This window comes from Camellia sinensis, chromosome 11, assembly GCF_055761805.1.
Source record: "Camellia sinensis isolate YWXY chromosome 11, ASM5576180v1, whole genome shotgun sequence".
In the NCBI taxonomy this organism is placed as follows: Eukaryota; Viridiplantae; Streptophyta; class Magnoliopsida; order Ericales; family Theaceae; genus Camellia; species Camellia sinensis.
Window position 1 is genome coordinate 54691222 of NC_138971.1, and position 19030 is coordinate 54710251.

Sequence of the window (19030 nt, forward strand, 5' to 3'; positions counted from 1 at the left end):
ATAACTTCCATTTGAAGATAAAAGACTTGCTATACTACACCTCGAAAACTCAAGCTCAACTGGACCCTCAAGGGAAGTTATTTCGGAAATAACTTCATTAACTATTGACATCATCCCATGTTTGAAATCCACCCTCAAATTAAATGGAAGTCATTTGTTGGGCTGCAATAACTTCCGTTCAAGGGTGGATTTCAAACATGGGATGATGTCAATAGTTAATGACCTTATTTCCGAAATAAATATGTTTCTTTCAATATGAACTTATTGCAGGCTCTCAAATTAAACGGAAGTCATTTGTTGGGCTGTCCAATTGAGCTTGAGTTTTCGAGGTATAGTATAGCAAGTCTTTTATCTTCAAATGGAAGTTATTGAAAACAGTTGAGTTTCATGATTTTAATTACTACAGTAAAAAGATAAAGGAACTAAAACGCAAAACCGTACCTTCTGGAGTTGTAGCTGTGACAAATTTCGATACAACACTTCCAAACATAGAGGTAATGTTGCTTTCTGAACATTTTCAACTCGAATTGGTGTCTCGTGACTTTATAGCAAGCATATTCTACATGTGCACTTAAAGTTTCATGACAATTTATAAATCACAGACAGAGAATTTCATAGAAAGCCTTTTTTCTCCATGCGGCAACGTCAAACAAGTGAAATTTATCGGTACAGATGATCAACGCAGAGGGTTTGCCTTTCTCTCTCATCATTCTCTCCCTCCCAAGCTTTTTATCTTTAGTTTTATTTTTCTTCCTGAACGTGATTGTTATGTTTTTGGTCATGAAAGCCTAATGGGTCAACATGCAGAACAATGACTACGAGTCCTAAACATGTGGGATGGATTAAGCTGTCTTCGTAGTTTGTTGCATATTGGAGGTTTAGAAGAATATATGATATATTTATTTACTATTCATTGGATGCAGTCTTGCCTTTGTATATTTTTTTGATGCAGAAGCTGCTGAGAATGCTCTAAGAGTTGGTTGGACTACGTATGGTGAACGTGAGTTAAGGGTGGTACCGACAAAGAAGTATGCAGGTATTTTGTCTCGTGTGTTTTTAGCCATATTCTTTGGTCTCTATTACCAGCTATAAGTTTGTGATGAAGCACATCTGTGTTAAATAAACTAAAAAAGTTTCCATTAGAGTTGCCTTTCTTTTTGGGTGCTGGTGTCTAACTTGACTCATTTGGCTTTGACACAAGGATTTTAGAAACAAAAGTCGAAGAGTTACATAAGTTTAGTTTTAGGACAACCAATTATGTTTTACTGGTTTTTAAATGTAATGTGTGATCATGTAAAATGTGCCATGGCCCCATTCTATCCCAACCAGGATAGATTGTGACCAGCCAATAGTCTTGACTACCAAAATCCTAACAAGACAAAACAAGTAATGGATTATAGTACCTGAGGGCAAATATGCGGAAGCGTTATAATATTCATAACTTGATTAAGTCTGTTCAAAGCAAGTGCATAGGTTATAAACGGAACATAAATCATTCTTCCTTAACCTCTTAAAATATTACATGTATACAAAGCTTGCAAAAAAGAGTACTACTTCATTCATACTTACACAAAAACTCCCCATCACTACTATTTGCTTATACAAATTTTTCTTATAAGATCCAAAACTATACATAAGTGTTGTTCTACAAAAGTACATAACAAAGCTTTAAAATATAAACCTTTTTCTAAAACTTGTTTTTCGTCTTCACCTACATACATATAGGGCAAACGGGTGAGCCATATGCCAGTGAATAGTACTAGAGTAAAGTGGTAATGAATGAATATCATCAAGCTTACAAACTATTCTCATCAAAACATAATACAAGATAGTTCAAGTACTTTTCTTGTCAAGAGCATCATAGGAAAACTTAGCTTCAAAATATACTAGAAATGTACATCTATTAGAGAAAAACGAAACAAGGGAATAACCGGCTCAAAACTGAGTAGATGATCCCTCCTGCAGGTGACAAGGGAGATCTCAATCGTGGTGCTACTTAAATGCTTAAGGTCCCCTAGTAGCTAGGACCATTCCAAGGATGCCATCTTAATAGCAAACATCATCAAGTGCTTCAAAACATAGTATAGGTTTTTTTAAACATAACTTTACAAAAGTACTACTAACAATGGCTCTTGGTGCTTGGGCTAGTGATGTAGGACAAATAGGGACAGCGCTATAAGGGTTGTTTTGGGGCTGTGAAAGTGCTGAAATTTAAGAAAGAAAGAAAGAAAGGAAAAGAAGAAGATAGGTCTAGGAATCACTCCTAAAATCCCTTCGGTCTCACGCCTAGGGTTAGGGTTGCATCACACAATCCATAAGAAGCTTCAAAAGCTCTGAAAAATTCTCTAAAATATTAACTCTATTGAATTATAAGCATTACATGGCTTTATATAGAATTAGGAGATTTCCTAAACCAACTATAACCGAAAAAGGAAACTATTACAATATTTTTGATTTCTAAACTAATATAAGACTAAATAATAAATATAAATAAAATTCAATTAAATAACTTGCCCAACAAGACGACCCATGTCAGCAAATATAAAATTACCAAAATACCCCTAACCTTAAAAAGCCTGGAAAACATAAACATAATAATAAAATAAGACTCTAATAATACTAGAAACATACTTATAGAATATTTCTATTAGTTTCTCTATGAACTCATGCCAATGTCCAACTATCATCATTCCTTTGAATTTAGCCTTCCTTGAGCTTTTTATACTTTGCATCATTCTCCCTTGGTTGGAAAAAACTCGATCTCGAGTTTTGAAGTGTTGGAGTATAAGAATCCACAAGTTTTAAAATTGCATCCGTGGCTTCACATTAGAATGTTCAAGTTGGCAGCGTCATTTCTTCTTCGTTGGAGGTAGCAATGAAAGCAACAAGGAATTTTCAGCTCTAAAGCTGAATTTATCTGGAATGATTAAAGCAATTGAAGTAGAAGATGAACCCTTGAATTGATCAAAGTGTTGCGTTGCCCCATCATCAATTCCATTCTTTTTTGGCTTTGTAATATAGTGCTTACAACCAATTTGGATGCTCCTATTTGCATCCATAGACATGGATTCCATATTCTCCAATCTTTTTCTCAACAAAAATGTTGTTTTGCAATTCAGTTTTGCAATCCTCTTGTAACTTCGACATATGCTTTGAAGGCTCAACACTAGCAGTTGGTTGCTTCGATTCTTCAGTCCCAACAGCTTCCATAGCATCCAATTCCTCACCTTGGACACTAGTAATAACTAGATCTTCTTGGTGTGCTTTTGGATCATTAGTAAGAGCCTCATTATCCTTCAAAATTTGGTCATCTTTCACCCTGTGCAGGGTTTGATTGTTCTCCTTCACTTGTAGCTTCAACTGCACAAGCTTTTGATATTTAGCTCTAGCTTTCAGCTGTGGAACGACTTCTTGTGTGTACTCCATGCTATATCTTGACTGATGTGGCACTTCTTGCCTAATAATAAGGCTTAATGCAGGTTTAAATCTAGCAAGTCTTTGACATGATTCTTCCAAAACTCAATTTCGTGTGACAAGTGCCCCAAGTCTTTGCATATATTCTTCGAAGAAAGTGTTGACATGTCTTGAATTAACAAGTTGCTCACATGACTCAACAAGATTATTTGATACTTCTCTTGAAGCTTTAGCTTTCATCTCTTGCCATGTGTTTATTGGTGGCAATTCCAATCTTCTTTTAGCTCCTTCAGCACGATACCACCAAAGTTGTGCCAAACCTACAAGTTTCATCTTAGCAAATCTTGCTTTTCGATCATCCGTCCAATGATAGCAATCAAAATATTTCTCAATTGAAACAAGCCAATTAGAGAACACCACAGGATCGTCTCTTCCTTCAAAATCTGGAACATTTTTATCATGGGGTATAACATATTGTGGCACATAGGATCTCCCACTTTGTAAGAACATAGTGGTGAAACCTTAAGCTCTGATACCAAACTGATGTAGGACGAATAGGGACAGCGCTGTAAGGGTTGTTTTGGGGCTGTGAAAGTGCTGAAATTTAAGAAAGAAAGAAAGGAAAAGAAGAAGATAGGTCTAGAAATCACTCCTAAAATCCCTTAGGTATCACACCTAGGGTTAGGGTTGCATCACACAATCCATAAGAAGCTTCAAAAGTTCTGAAAAATTCTCTAAAATATAAACTCTATTGAATTATAAGCATTACATGGCTTTATGTAGAATTAGGAAACTTCCTAAACCAACTATAACAAACAAACAAAACAAAACAAAAAAGGAAACTATTATAATATTTTTGACTTCTAAAACTAATTTAAGACAAAATAAGAAATATAAATAAAACTCAATGAAATAACTTGACCCACAAGACGACCCATGGGCAACCCATACGACCCATGTCAGCAAAATATAAAATTACCAAAACACCCCTAACCTTAAAAAACTTGGAAAACATAAAAATAATAATAAAATAAGATTCTAATAATACTAGAAACATAATTATAGAATATTTCTATCAGTTTCTCTATGAAATCATGCCAATGTCCAAGTATCATCACTCTAAATTTAGCTTTCCTTGAGCTTTTTATACTTTGCATCAGTTAGTCTACAAGATTATCACCTACAAAAGCATAAGATAGCACATATAGAACTTGTATTCAAAACAAGGCATTTCCTACATGATTAGCCTAATTCCAAGTCTTCTAATCTTAGTTCATTGCATTTTAAACCATTCATGAGTTGTCTAGTGCATTCTTGGTTCAATTGCAAGTCTTTTCCAAGTGTTAATCAAGTGTCAAATGCCTACATTGGGGTCCCAAAGTGTCTAAGACATCAAAACATCTTAAACATGCAAAACAGGGCAGACAACACGTGCGGGAGCCCAAGGCTGGCTACATGTGCGGATTGGTGCAATCCTGAAATTGGGTTGGAAGTCTAGGCCACATGTGTGGGGTTCGTAGCCACATGTGCGGGGGACTATTGTCACGACCCCAACCCGTCCCTAACAGAATGGCGTTGTGACCAGGCAGTACTCGTAGACTACCGAAGGCCTAACTTTCAAAACTAACTGAACTCTTATAATAATTGGGACAAATTTATTCCGTTTACTAGTGCGGAAACCATTATTTTCTTATATTGTATCCAATTAAAACATCCATTCAGAGTAGTGCATAACTATATGAAATGAAAGCATACATTTCCTATGGATTATTATCCTGCTATTTACATGATCTAGATGACAAAAGTAAAACACAACACTCATGACAAAGCTTTACAAGTCCAGCACAAGCATACAAGACCGGCTTCTAATCAAACTTCTCCTCGTAATCAACCTCTTCATCACCTACGTAGATATATAAGGGAAACGGGTGAGGCATTGCCTAGTGAATAGTAATAAAGTAAGGCGGTAGGTGAATGAACACCGACAAGGTTTATAAAACATAGCATAAAGTCATAACTTGAATATTTATCAAAAAAATAAATAAATAAATAAAGTCATAACTTGAACATAAGTTAGCTTGAACGTGATAGTACAAAACTTGACTTGCAAACATTTATATAATGATGAACATTTTAAGGATAACAAGGTGGTTAACCGGCATGGGTATTGGCTAAACGATCACCTGAAGGTGGCAAGGTGAGCTCGGCCAACATGACTTGATTGATTATTCCCCCAATATTGGGACATGATCCAAGAATGCTATCATAATACATGATAGAAGAATATAGGATGTTCATTCATAACAAACCATAGCATCGCTTCATAAACATAATCAAGTTTTGCATTGAAAACATAATTTATCAAACATAGTATTACTAAATTACTAAAAAATGGCTCTTGAACAAGGGTTTCTCCTCCAATGTGCTTGACCTACACAAGGCATAAACATAGCATTGAAAACAATTAAACTAACAAGCTTCTAGATTCACTTCTAGTGTTCCAACTTAACTTAGTGTTTCTTAATATTTTCTTAGATTATCCAAAACTTTTCTAAGCCTAATTCAAGTAGGCTTGGTTTGGTATGTTTAAAAAAAGACAAAGTCAAAAAGCCACTATCCTATTTAAGTCACATCATCTTATTTAAGTCACATCATCTCTCTAACACATCACTTCAAACCCAACCCAAACCTAACCCATATTTCATAAAAAGTCAAAAAGTGCACTTATTTATATCATCCCAAACAACCCCAAATCAAGTGTCAAACATGTATCGAATGCATGCCTAGAAGCATCCTAGGTGAGTAAGGTCTGAAAAATGTTGAAGTGTGTCAAAGACGTACACTGAAGAGCCCTAAGTATACCATAACCATTTCATATGCTTTACATTGAAAAATATCACGTTTAAATGTTTAAAGTTCAAGGAAATAGGAAGAAATGAAAGAGAACCAAGCTAGGCGAAAAATTGTAATGAAATGGTTGAGAAGAAAGTAAACAACCTTCAATGTTTTAAATATGTCTCTTTGTATACATGGAATTTGGATGTGAGACCACCACCACTGGAAATTAGACTTCATTTAGACTCAATAATTGCTTAAAATGGAGTCCGGATGAGAGATATGCCCATTTGAAGTTGGCTTGAAACAAGGGTTTCGCACGTGCGCCCACCTTCGCCGCTCGTACAGTGGCCTAGGTCGCACGAGCAGAGGCTTAAGTTAGCGTAGATTGGATTTTGCGTGCTCGTGCGCCCAATGATGGCAGCTCAAATGCCCAACAATCAGAAGTCAAGGCGGAAGTTGTTCTTTGGGTTTTTGGGCTTCCTAACTTGATTTTCTTCATTGCCAAACCTCAAAACATGGTTTCTAAGGTACAATAATATAGATAAATGATGCATGATTCATGGGAAAACATGTTTATGCATTGAACTTAAAGTTTCATGAACATGATTTTTATTAAGAAATCCACAAGTCTAGTTTCGTTTCAACTCTTTTTCTAACTTCTCCTTTTCTCTCCTTCAAAACATGAATTTGAATATACAAAACTCTTGAAAATCAAAGGAACATGTGAAGATGAAAGCTTATATGCATCAAGGACATCAAAAACTTAACCAAAATGATGAATTCCTATGTTTCCTATCTAGCTCTTCAACCTAGCCCAACTTTTTTCATTCGTTCCCTCATTTCTTCCTTATTAATTTAAATTGACCCCAACTTTTTCTCAATCTTAGATGCTAGGAGGGTTTACTACAAGATTTGGGATTGAAATCTTACTTTGGAACACTTTCTAGGTTGAATTTGAGCTAAAGTTTCCATTCTCTCTTCTTTCTCCTTTCTGTTCTTCCTTTCCTCCCTCCTCCTTTCTTCTCTCTCGTTTGTTCTAGTCTTCTGCAGAATTTTTTCTCTTTGTTTGGTTTTATTGAGTTGAACAATACAAAGAGTTATAGGATTTGATGAGCTAGAGATGAAAGATGTGTTATACAATGATAAAGTCGATGGAATTAAAAATTGAAGTTTCAAGTTTCCAAACTTCAAGGGGTTTTCTTTTATTTTTGCTTAATTTGCTTTTAAAATGAACTCTGTTTTGTAATTTCTCCTATTTAATTTGCTTTAGTCTCAGTATCATTGAATTATGATTTGTCTTTTAGCTTTGTAATTTTTCCTTTAGCTTTGGTATTGAACTTTGATTTATAGGTTGAATCTCAAACTATAAATTTAAAATAAAATTATTAGCATACCCTAGTTGTACCCATATCCTATTTTTTTCAAGTTTTTCCATTTTGACATGCCTGTACCAGTATCCATACCCGCACCCATGCTTCATAGATGGGGGTTATTGTCAAGTTGTCCCAAAAGTAATTACAATCTACCCATTCCCATATGCAAGTTCTGTGTAAAATTGAATGTAGGTTATGCTTAATAGTTGAGAGCAAAATAGTTGACTACAAGAAAATAAGACAATTCAATAACACAATTCAAGACCATCCAATTCAATTAGAAAAACAAAACAATACATAGGATGCTAAGATAATACCCACACCAAAAATATATCACTTTTCTTTGTTCCATTTTTGTCTTTTTGTGATCACTCAATATTATCTGCTTTTATAACTCATCACAATGATTGGGAGGAGAGGGAAGGAGCAAAAAGAATATATAACTTGAGTGCACTGTCACAATATTCTGAAGCTTAAACTAATATCTTAATGTCTAGCAACAATTGCTATATTTTTATCAAAAACTGCCAAAAAAGGAGCAAACCATGTACACTCAAAAAACAAAAATCCATGTGTCCAAAAATCCATTCCATCCCAAATTTCCTATGAAATGCACAAAAAACAAAATGGAGAAATGACAATTCACTCTCATTAATAAAAGTAATAAGAAGAAACAAAATTTCAAGCTATAAATGGGTAACTCAATACAATTAAAAGATCTCCCTATTACATTCCATTCAAAGTCTCCACAAAACATAAATAGTTGAAGACTGCCACACAATTTTCTCCATCTTTTTTGAACAATAAGAAGACCAACAGGCAGAAAGCTCAATCATTAAAAACAGCATTACCCATTTAATGCCAAAAACTAAGCAAATTAAACTCTATAATTCAGCATCCATAGGACCAATCAAAAATCACTTTGCATCTCTTCCTAAGATTGTCAATAATTAAATGGCTATAATGTGCATCAGTTCAAGCACAAAAGCAACCATAGGAGGGGTGGGCCTTGCTTTTCCAAATGCCTGTCTAAGAGAGAAAGTGCCCACAACCATATGAATCGTTGAGACATACAAACCAAACTAAGCCTTATGGCCCAATTAAGTGGGGACGGCTACCTGAATCCTTGAGTCATGTCATATATTAAATCACAAATCCTAAATGGACTAAATTTGTATTGTTGCTACTAAAAGGTGGCAGCCAATACATGACGTTGACACGGGCAAGGTAATACCCTAAATCATATACACTTTTCCCTTCTAACACGTCAACATTCAACCAAGTGAATGGTTAATTAAGAAAAATGACAAAATAGATAGAAGAAAGGCATAACAACAATATTGGTATCCAATACCATGAGGGTGATCTTGTATATGTGAGCAGTCAAAAGTACCTCTAGTAATTAGGCACAAAGATGGCACAAGAGCACTAGACACGGAGAAGGAGAGAAATGATGTAGCCTTAGACTTTGAGAGAGAGTGGCAGCGGAGGAGGAGCCTCTAGACATGCCATGGAGATGGAGGTTGCACTCTAGTGTGTAGAGGAGCTTTCCTTGAGGTGCCTTGTGTGGAGGTGGAGACCACCTTTCATAGAGTTGGTCCATGGAGGTCAATTCATCCTTGACTTGGTCAAAAGGATAAGTGAGTGATGTGAAACGTATGAACACGACATAGATTTTATAATTTGTGAGACTACGGCAGTGGCCCTTGGGATCAGTTAGATAGTTAAATAGATTTCTTAATGCAGAACATGTGCGCAATATTTTTAATCAAGTTTATGTTTATTTTTAATATTTACGCTTATTTGTTTTATTTATATTTTTATATTTAATTTCTTATTCTACTAGGGATTAAGTCTCCAAATAATATGACAAGTTAGTTTCCTATTTTCAATTAGGGTTTCTAGCCTATATATTTAGGGATTTGCATTGTAATAGTTAGCTTTGGATTATTAATATTGAGTATATAAGGCTATGGTAATTTTGTGTTAGTGTTGTCTTGTGGCCCTTTTCCTTCCTCCTACTTTTTCTTCTTCTCTTCTCTTCTTTTTCATCCTCGAGTTCCCATTGAAATACTGAATTTGTCCATGCCAACAAATCAAATATTTCAAATAGGTCAATTGCTAGATTTTCTTTTTGCTCCAAGTAATTCCTAAGGTCAGATGTTGATGAGGTCCATCAAATACAGATTGTGAAATGCCCCAATTTTTCAAAGATTAATTAGGCGGAAACTAACTAACCAAAACGTGAGGTTTTTAAAAAAAACCTCATTCTCATTCAATTAATTATAAAAATCTTTTTCAAATCCATTTTCTTTTCACAAGTCTATATAAGAAAATACCATGGATGAAACCATAAACTCACTCTCCATGTATTTCAATCAATATGTTAAAATATGTTTGTATTATATGTTAGTGATGTTAGTATTAGTGATGTTAGTATTCTATGTTAGTATTGCTAGTGTTATCATTATGTTTAGTACAGCATTATGTTAGCTTTAATAATTATCATTTGCTTTATGCCACCCTATGTATCTTTTCCTCTCTATAAAAGAGAGTCCACATCTCCTTGTAATAAACACAGAAATATCAATCAATAATACCTATATTTTTACATGGTATCAGAGCAGGTTTAGAACTTAGAATTTTCGCTTCACCGGCGGGCGGCAACCTCACCTTAGCCGTCCGCCGGACCTCAACCTATTCCGTTTATTTTCTACACATACCTTCCACAGCCAACTGTTCCATTCGCAATTCAAGCTACCTTGGTCAAGCTTCCATCCTCCGACTCAAGCACCATGCATATCATCATCCTCATCGTATGCCTCTTGGGCCTGTTGCTGTTTCCGACGCATCTCGTCCTCAATGTTAACATCATGCAGTGTAGTCTCCTCACATTCATCCAACTCCATCAGAGAGACAACCAACAATTTTGGGCAGCACATTTTCGGCAAAGTCAAATATATTCCAAATCAACCCCATGCTCAAGCTCTCCAAACTCCTCCAGCAAAGAGGCTTTCACATCACCTTTGTCAACACTGAGTTCAACCACAAACGCCTCCTCAAATCTCGGGGCCCCGACTCCCTCAACGGGCTCTCTTCCTTCCGGTTCGAAACCATACCCGATGGGCTCCCCGAGTCCGATGCCGATGCAACCCAAGACATCCCATCACTGTGCGAGTCCACCAGGAAACACTGCTTGGCTCCTTTTAAAGACCTTCTTTCGAAGCTAAACGACACTGCTTCGTCGAACGTCCCGCCGGTGACTTGCATAGTCTCCGATGGGGCTATGAGCTTCACTGTGGATGCTGCTGAAGAATTGGGCATTCCTGAAGTTCTTTTCTGGACAACTAGTGCCTGTGGATTCATGGGTTATGAACAGTATCCTAATCTTATCAACAATACATTTTTACAGTTTAAACCCACTGAACATGGCGTGGTGAGTTTTTTATTGGTGCAGCTTTTCTCCCAGGTCTAGCTGTAGATATATGGGGAAGACAGGAACAACTTTCTCACGTGGCTTGTTTTTTGAAATTGTGGTTGCCGTTCATTGTTTTTAAAAAACCATGGGCTGGTTTTGGGTCTGATGGTGAGAGAGCAGTAACATCCACCAGCCCCCTTTAATCATATCCACCATTATTCTTTTCTTTATCACTTATTTTATTATTTTTATTATTATTATTATTATTATTATTATTATTCTTAAAAAAAATAAATAAATAAATAAATAAATAAAAATTCCAAACCCTTTATTTTTTTATTCTCTTCAAATTCAGTAATGAATTCTAAGCCGATCTACTTTTTCTTTTCTTTATTTATTTTTTTACTTTTTCTCGTCTTTATCTCATATCCTCATGTTCCTCACCCTCTATTTTTTTTTTATTCTCTTTGATCACCCCCATGTCTGACCAAACACCACTCTTCTTTTATTTCACTATTTTTTATTATAATATATTTCTCCTCTCCCTGCTTTTATTTTCTTTTATTTTATTTATTTATTTTTTTTCTATCTTTCTTTTTCCATCAATATTTCATTATTATACCACTCGTTAGTGAGCATCACCCTTTTTACATTATCTTATTATTACTTTTTTTATATTCCACAAAAAACAAAAAAAAAAAAAAAAAAAAAAAAAAACCATTTACCAATTTGCACAACAAATCATATTTTATTCCTCTCAGGGGTTCACCCCGATCCACATTTTACTCCACAACCACCAAAAAAAAAAAAAAAAAAAAAAAAAAAAAAAAACCACACAAGATCACCATCCCAACAACAACAGATTTGTGTTCTTTTCTGCAGACGGCCACCCACCGACCTACTCTGCCGCCGGTCTTTTCTTCTTGCCTCCGTCCTGGGCGGTCCTTGACGGTGTTGCCTCCGTGTTTACCACTCCACTGGGCACGATCACTACTCCCTGCTCCTCCACTGCAGCATATGGCGGACCTCCAAATCGGAACATTACGGTGGCCTTCCGCTTCAGTTCCTTATTTTCCGCCTTCAGCACACTTATCTCTGCTCGCGCAATGGTCTGACACGACCATACAGTGTCTCCTATCCTCTTTTATTTTTATGTATTTTATTATTTTGTTCCTCTCTCCAAACTCAAGTTGGTTAGTTTCTATCCTCCTTGAGTTTGCGGGGGGCTGTTAAAATATGTTTGTATTATATGTTAGTGATGTTAGTATTAGTGATGTTAGTATTCTATGTTAGTATTGCTAGTGTTATCATTATGTTTAGTACAGCATTATGTTAGCTTTAATAATTATCATTTGCTTTATGCCACCCTATGTATCTTTTCCTCTCTATAAAAGAGAGTCCACATCTCCTTGTAATAAACACAGAAATATCAATCAATAATACCTATATTTTTACACAATATTATATAATCATCACAAATGGAATGCCCCCAAGCCTACATAAAATGAGAGGGCACTGCTCCTTACAAAGAACGGTACTCAACCAAATAAACAAATGAAGTATTACAATTCATCACTACATTACACCTATGAAACGGTAAAACTAGCTGTTTTTGGTCTTCAAATCCGACAAGCATTCCTTGTACACGTGTACAAGCAGAGGGTGAGCAAATTACTAGCTCACCAAGCAATCTCATATTATAACGTTAAAAGACATGAAGGTACAGTGATATAGTCATACTATACATATATATATAGTCTTATCATGACATAACCTTACGATTTTATTAGCTAATCCCTTAAATCCAATTTATTTAATTAACAAAAACTATTCAACTTAAATAAATTAACATGCTTCAATGTCAACAAGTCATCCTTTTCAAAATGAATGCGATGCCAAAGTTTATAATACGAGTTATATGCATGTCTTTTCTTCAAAGCAGAAAATAGGCGGTAAATACACACACTGGGAATCCCTAAGTACGTGTTTGCAAGTAGGCAATACAAGCACTACCAAAAGCCATTTTACCGGTACCATCTGGAAGGATCGGCACCTAACCGTGCGGTTTGCTAGACTTTCACCATGGACACACAAACCACCTTAAGTACCACAACCCACACCCCCTTACCCAGATTCACCATGGTATTCACCCATTTTTCTCAAAATAAACATTTCAATGCATGAGTATAAAACATTTGAATAGATGCAATGCTTGAGTGAATTAGTTTCAATCAACTTGGGTCTCATGCAAGTTCTACAACAATCAATACTATCCTCCACCAATAGCCAAAACAATTATCTCTAATACATTAATTAAAAGATAATATGAATATACAATCCAACATACAACCATAACTTGGAATACCCCATGATTCCCAACACTTGGAAACAATCCATATTCCACATTTTAAAGACAAATTTTCAAAACTTATATAATCAAACTCAACATTTCAAAGAGTAACCAATACCCCATATTCCAAATGTTTCATATGTGTTTTCCAATCAAATCCTCAATTCTAAAACCAAACAAAATCTTTTCCCAATGATCCAACAACTCTCAAAACATTAACATTTAGGACTTTTCACAGAATGGGGCTTTCTCACTTTCAGATACCCACATGCAATTTTTTTATACAGAAAATAAATTTAATAGCCAGATTATAGGTAACCAACCCCCAATTTAACCAAACTCTCAATTTACAAATCAAATATCTCATATATCAATTTGAGGTATAAAATTTTTATAATAACATAACTCAACTAGTGAAACTAATGACCAAATACCAAATCATATCAACTTAACTAATAATCTTAGTTCAACTTTGTTTCATGAAACAACTTATAATGACTTTTTGACTTTTTGGCTAAAATATGTAGTCCCCAAACGAGGCCTTAATCTCACTTATTTTCTCCAATCTCATATTTGGTCAACATTACCATTTTTAATCTCATAATATTAAAAGTTAGAAAATAAACCCAATAACACACTTTTAATTACTAATGATATAAAATATTAACCAAACTAATTTAATCCACCAAATTAGTAAGTTCATTATATTCAAAATTTGCCAAATCAATAATACCAAACATAACTTCACATGTCTTATCTTTCAAACATAACCATATTTCATACCAAGCTACTTAAATAGTTAATTTTTCCTAAATTCTCTACAAATAATAATTTCACAACTTTTCTAAAATTAACTAATTACATGATATTTACATCAAAAATCATGAAATATGCCGAAGAGTAACCTTTCCAAGATTGGGAGTTCAAAAGTCCACATTTCATATTTTCATTTCACAAAAGTGAACAAAATTTAATCATCAATATATCACCATTCATAAAATATCATGAATACAACAATTTTAGAGTTTTTATCCAAAACCAACTCTATAATTCCAACTAAACAATTTACACAATATTCATCAACATCAATTTATTTTTCTCAAAAGTAAATTCAAAAATCAAAGATGAGAGAATATTTCAACATTATTTTTCTCAAAATAAATTATCTAATCATAATATGATGTAGATACAAAGCATACAATTATTAAATTTGTATTCGGATTTTTTAACAAAAATTACCACCACAAGACGACTTTTCCAAATCAATTTCAAAATACCAACATTCTCAACATTTCAACATAATTTTCTTCCAAAAATTATCCAAACAAAAATCTGAGAATAATGTATATGTAATACCTCCTATAATCTCTGTTATCAGAATCTTACGATTCGCGATTTTGATTCACGATTCGATTCGCAATTTTTGCAAAATCGATACGAATCTAAGGGTGAATCTATTTGGAAGTGAGTCTCTAGTGAATCGCACGATTCACGATTCGATTCACTTTTTACGATTCATGCAATTTTTAAAATTATTGTGTCCGACATATTTTTGACTCAATTTTTCCTCCATCTTTTTAGTAAAAATGACATAATACAACTTCTAATAGCGTTTAATACCAAAATAACCAGCATATATACATGATTTGGTGTTATTTTGGTGATCATGAAGTTTTTAATAGAATCCAATTAGATTTAGTCAGACCCAACATATTTTTAACCTTTTCTTCTCATTTTTTTTTCCTTTAAAAAATCGGAATGTCTTCTAAAGATGTTTAAGATTAAAATTACACTATGAATTATCTATTGCTATTTTATTAAATTAAATATTACATGTATGAGGTCAGTTATACTCTTTAAAATATTTTAGGCTTTAAAAAAAAAGATTTTAAATGATTCTTTCTTATTATTTGCTCACTGTTACTCAGAAAAGTATGTATGCTTATTGTCCAAATATCAATATCGTTGTTAATTATTGTTACTTTAGAAATTGATAGTTTGTCTATTTGGTTATTATTTTTATTAAGAATGGTTGATAAGAAATATCTAAAAAAGAAAAAAAGGTAAGATGGTGACATAAGAATGTTTGTTAACTTCTTATTTATTAAACTACGTGATTATCATTCAAAATAACATTTTTATTGATTTAAGTCTAAATATTTTATATTCATAAGTTATATTTAACTTTTAAATGTGTAAATATATGTCTTTAAATAATTTAGAAGAAGTGACCGAATCTTTACGATTCACGATTCGATTCGCGATTCAGTACGAGACCATTTCGATTCACGATACGAATCCCGATTTGACAACTATGCCTATAATGATATATTTTCTCAAACTATCCCTAACATGGATTTACAGAAATAACATGAAGAAAGTCCCTACCTCAAATAATGAAGAGGAGCTGATCTAGGATGTAACCTCGTCGGATTTTTGATCTGAGACTATCATTGCAAAAAGTATAACAAGCTCTCCGACTTTCATTTACAAAACTTTTCCCAAATCTAACCCAATCTAGCTCCGATCTTTCAAAATGTGAACCAAATCATTTGTTCAAATGTTTGAGAGAGAGGCAGAGCCTCTCCTCTCTTCTCTGCCGGATCAAGAAGTCAAAGAAATGAAAAGTTGGGAAAGTGAAGATAGGCCCTGTTTGGTAGAGCTGTGGGAAAGTGCTTATAGCTTATACCTTAACAGCTTATAGCTTATAACTATGAACATAAGCTGATTTCTGACTTATAAAATAAGCTTCTCCTGCTCCACTCAAAGAATAAGTTGATTTCTGACTTACAAAAAGTTATAAGCTGCATTGTTAAGCTAAACCAAACATATCAAAATAGCTTAAATTAAGCTGAAAGGTGAAATAAGCTGAAAAAAAGTTGTACCAAACAGGGCCATAAAGGATGGGAAAAAGGGAAATGAGGAGGGATGGGAGGAGACAACCCCATGTGGGTTGTTCTCTTTCTCCAAAAATTATATATAAATATATAAAGGGCTAGGCTTCTCTCTAGTCCGTGGTTGGACTGGAGCGTGTTATTGGGCCCATGGAGGCCCACCACAGGCCCTATTTTGATAATCTGAACCATTCAATGTGTAGAACTCGTTGAGTACTTTATCCTTATAAAAAATCACATTGATCAAATATTGATAACTACTTGATCGGATCAAATTTCTATCAACAGTAAATATAATTTTCAAAATAAATTGTTGACAAAAATCTGATCCAATCAAATAGCTATCGATATCCGATCAATGTGAATTTTTATAAGGATAAAGTACTCGACGAACTCTACACATTGAACAGCTTGGATTATCGAAACAAGACCCGTGGTGAGCCCCGCGGGCCCAACAGCATCATCCAATTCACTTTGTGGACTGGAGACAAGATGCCCCCATATAGAAACATATTTGTAATAATATCATAAAATTTATATCACAAATTAAAAAATGATATAATTTTATCTCATCATAAAATATAATATTTTTATACACCACAAAATAAAATCTCTTGCTTACTACAAAAATATACCCCCTTTTATTCACTACAAAAATATATAATTTTTCACGAACGCACAATAAATTCAACTTACCAATCACATAATTAAATGGACAAACAGTCAAACAAGAGAAATAAACAAATTCAAATTAAATTGATTTTAAGTAATGGGGCTTAAATTAAATTCTCACTCACAAGCCAAACATAACCAAATTTTATATCAAAGTAGACCCAACAAACTTATCTCAAGTCATGGTCTAAACATCCAAAACTCAACATCAAATTATGCTATAAACTCAACTGAACGCTGTTCAATCCATGAATTTTCAGAAAATAAATAATTGTCCTTTATTCTGAAATTTTAACACAACATGCTAGGCTCATATGGAACTGACATAAAAATTAAATAATTTTCTGAGATAGGAAACCATTTTTAAAAAATACAAAATCGGACCATTTTCAAACAGAAGTTTACACAGCAACCCAATCCAAATATTGCTCAATTAATTAATGCACAGACTTTTTTTTAAAAAAATTCTAAGTCATTAAGATTGAATAGACAAAAGGAAAGTTTCAATGCCAAAAAAATCAATCCGATCTAGGTTGATCAAAAAAACAATTGGTGGTTGTTTACGAGGAAGCTCTTCTTTTGGTAAATTCATATCATATTCTACATGACATTTTCTTCCATTTCAACCTTAACATCTTAGACTTTTGAAAGTTTTTCCAAAATAATATTAGGTTCATCATACTTAGAAACTGCTTGATCAACAACGTCCACTTGATCGTCACAATTTCCTTGAATAATTTCTAAAGTTTCTCCACACACAAACAAAAATAAATAAATAAATAAATACTAACAATTTATTCAAAATTAACTTCCACTTGATCGTCACAACACCCTTCAGGAATTGCAAAAGTTTTTCCCAAAAAATGGACTGAGAATTTGTTCAAAATTGCTTTCATCTAAGTCATTTATTCATCTCTTTCATATCTTTCTTCATCTAATGGTGTTCACGATAGGGATCTCAAATTTAGAGTATAACTCGACATTGGTGGACAAACATAGCTAATGGGAGAAAATATATTATTTTATTTTTTAAATAATGATTTTGGTTCGAATTGATGAGGTCATGTAAAGAAGACAAATCACACCAATTGAACAGAGCAAAGTGGATCAAAATTGGGCTCTGATACCAATTGATGCCGAACAGCTATTAAGAAATCCGTTCAGCCAGTGTTGTCAAAGGCGTGCCTAGGCGCCAGGCGAGGCGAGGCGCAGCTGGCGCGACTTGAGGAGGCCAAGGCGAGGCGAGGTATAACAGTCGCGCGCCTTGGGTGCGCCTGGAAGAGGCGCAGAGAGGCGCAAGTCGCGCGCCTAGTCGGGCTTCTTCGGTTTGTGCTTAATTCATATCTGACGGCTGAAAATTGTGAAGCTCTTGCCTCCAACACATATGATTACAACTCAGATGCAATACAATACATCTGAAAAGAGAAGAGAACTCAAATCGAACTTGATCGAAGCCCTAATCTGTGTTCTCCTTCGACGAAGCTCCTTCGACTCCTTCCGACTGGGCTTGTCTCTCTCTCTCGAACCAGGTACTCCTCCTCTTCTTCTTCTTCTTCGCGAACCTCTGTCGAACCTCCTTCGACTCCTTCTTCGAACCTCGATCGTTTTTTTTTTTTTCTTTTTTTTTTTTCTTCTTCTGCTTCGCTCGTTGGGCTCCTCTTCTTCTTCCGACTGGGCTCTTCTCTGTCAAATCGAAGCTCTGTTTGTTTGTTTTTCTTTTTCTTTTTTTTTCTTCCCCTCTTATTCTGCTAGTTAGCTCTGTTCTATTTTTTGTTTTTATTTTTTTTCCTTTGTTTTGACTCTGTCTCTATTAAAAAAAAAAAAAAAATGACATACATGAATTAAATTAAATTAATTAATTAATTCATACATAAATAGATTATACTGAAATAAATAAATTAGATACATTACATAAATTAATTAATTAATTAATTAATTCATACATACATTACATTCATTATGATTATACATACATTACATTACATTCATTATGATTATTACATACATAAATAAATTAATTAATTAATTCATACATACATAAATAAAAAAAAATAGATACATTACATTCATT

The 19030-nt window shown here is 34.1% G+C and overlaps 1 long non-coding RNA gene across 2 annotated transcripts in view; it reads right to left on the minus strand.

Annotated features, from left to right (window-relative positions):
• Positions 1 to 19030, minus strand: part of LOC114284064 (uncharacterized) — a 35362-nt gene that overhangs the window by 11352 nt on the left and 4980 nt on the right. Inside the window, exon 3 of one of the 2 annotated variants that reach the window (XR_014343923.1) lies at positions 15678 to 15989. The exons of the other annotated variant lie outside the window; for it this stretch is intronic. This is a non-coding gene — a long non-coding RNA (uncharacterized LOC114284064). Of the gene's footprint in view, positions 1 to 15677; positions 15990 to 19030 lie in introns of those variants that run through there. 2 annotated transcript variants of the gene reach the window in all.